The sequence below is a fragment of the Tamandua tetradactyla genome, chromosome 14 (genome assembly GCF_023851605.1).
Source record: "Tamandua tetradactyla isolate mTamTet1 chromosome 14, mTamTet1.pri, whole genome shotgun sequence".
In the NCBI taxonomy this organism is placed as follows: domain Eukaryota; kingdom Metazoa; phylum Chordata; class Mammalia; order Pilosa; family Myrmecophagidae; genus Tamandua; species Tamandua tetradactyla.
Window position 1 is genome coordinate 3,118,999 of NC_135340.1, and position 2,102 is coordinate 3,121,100.

A 2,102-nucleotide genomic window follows, 5' to 3' on the forward strand; every position below is an offset into this window, starting at 1 on the left:
TTGCACCAGAGCCACCATAAGGATAGAGTTGCTGTTGAGATAGGGAATACCACAAGAAACGTTTTGAGATTTCAACTTTGGGCATGCATGTTTTAAGTTTGAGATGCCTGGTAAGCATTTGTATAAATTCATCTGGAGTAGAGGGTAGGTTGGGATTGGAGATAAAATTTTGGTTGTCCCCGATGAATGATGCTGTTATTTTTGGATCTTGTGATTGGGTTAGATCCAGCCCCTAGAGTATAGGCAGTGAAAGACGAAAGAGGACTGTTCCTTGAGTTATTCAAGTGTTCAGAGGTAGGAAGATGATTTCAGTGAAGCAGACAGGAAAGAAGAGAACCAAGAGAGTATATAGTAGAAGCTAAGTGCAGTCAGCTGTATTGCATGCTTCAGATAAAGACTACAAAGTCATCTGATGTGGGGTGGGAGAGGACTGGGTGTCCTAGGGGAGAATAACAGGAAGCTGGCTGAATATGTGTATTTTTCAAAAACAAATTACAACATTGTTATACCTCCTAGGGTCTTAGAAGGAGCCCATTGATGTTAAGAACCCCAAGACTTGGGCTTCAAGAGTTTCATATTAATCTATTATGTGATGATAAATTGCGTTTGCTGCTAGGCAAGAAATGTTTTAAAGGAAAGAGCCAGATTTCAGTCGGTAAGGCAGTGGAAGGGATACTAGGAAAAGAAGTTGAAGATGTAGGAAGGATAACATCTTGACTTTATCAGGAGAGGGCAACAGAAACTTCACGTGCTTCTAGGATCTGCCATAGGTACTTCTTCCCTTGAGTGATTTTATTCTGTAACCTTTCCATGTAATAGAAGGTAACTGTGGGTAAAATAGCTTTGGTGAGTTCTCTTGAGCCCTAGCAAGTTATCGAACCTAAGGGTGTTTTAGGAACTCCCCAAACTTGAGATTGGTAGCAGAAGTGAGGGTTTTGGGGGGGATTATATTAGGTTTTGTTGTTTCTGTAACAAAGTACCACAAACTGGGGGCTTAAAACAATGGAAATTTATCCTATCACAGGGAGGCTAGTAGTCTAAAATTAAGGTGTTGTCACCACTATGCTCCCTCTGTAGGGTCTAGGGGAGAATTGTATGCCTCTTCCTAGCTCTCGGAGTGGTCAGCAATCTTTGGCACTCCATGGCTTATGGTAGCCTAAGTCCAGTCTCTGCCTCCATCTTTGCATGGCCATTTTCTCCTGTGTCTCTTAGAAGGACAGCAGTCATTGGATTAAGGGCCTATCTAACTCCAGTATGACCTCATCTTAACTAAATACTTCCTGCAAAGACCCCATTTTCAAAAAAAGGTCATATTCACAGGTATTGGGGTTTAGGACTTCACCATATCTGTTTGGGGTACACAATTCAATCTAAAGGGACTGTGTTCTTGAACTGTAGTTAGACACCTCAGTTGACCTAAACTTAACTGCAGATTGGGCATCAAGGCTGCTTCGCTTTTTATGGGCCCTTTTTCACAACTACAGAAAGCCTAGAGATCCTGGTCTGCAGACATTGTCTAAATGGCTAATTCCCTCAACAGTTTTAGGGTAGTCTGTTTTACATCACCTTTGCCTAGGGCATAGTTCTTGTTGAAAGCGATCTTTAATGGCCATTGATGCCTTCAGGGTTTGGGCTTTTGGTTAGTAAGCACAGTATTATGTAATATGAAGGATTTAACAAGGTATTTAAAGCCCCTCAATAGCCACAAAAATAGAGAAAAGTAAAAGGGAAGAGAAGGATAAGATACTAGATCTTTATTAATCTGGAAAACAAAAGGTTCTGTTGATCTCACTGAGTATATGTGTATGTAGGAATCAAATTATATAAGGGCCAGTACTTAGGTTGGTCTATTTCTAGGTATTCCTTGTTTTTTAGAGTTGAGAGAAAGTGGCAAGCACAGTTTAGATGGGCTTATTACCATTTAATGTCTTGAATTTAAAGTCTTTTGGATAATTGGAAAATAATTTAAGGAAGTCAGGACTGACTTTCTTGTGTACAGAACAGGCTGAATTAATAAAAGGATTTTATGTGTGGTGATGGTGACCACTCTCTCGAGCTGATTCCAGGCTGGATCTTCTGACAGCTGTTAAATGCTGAGTTCC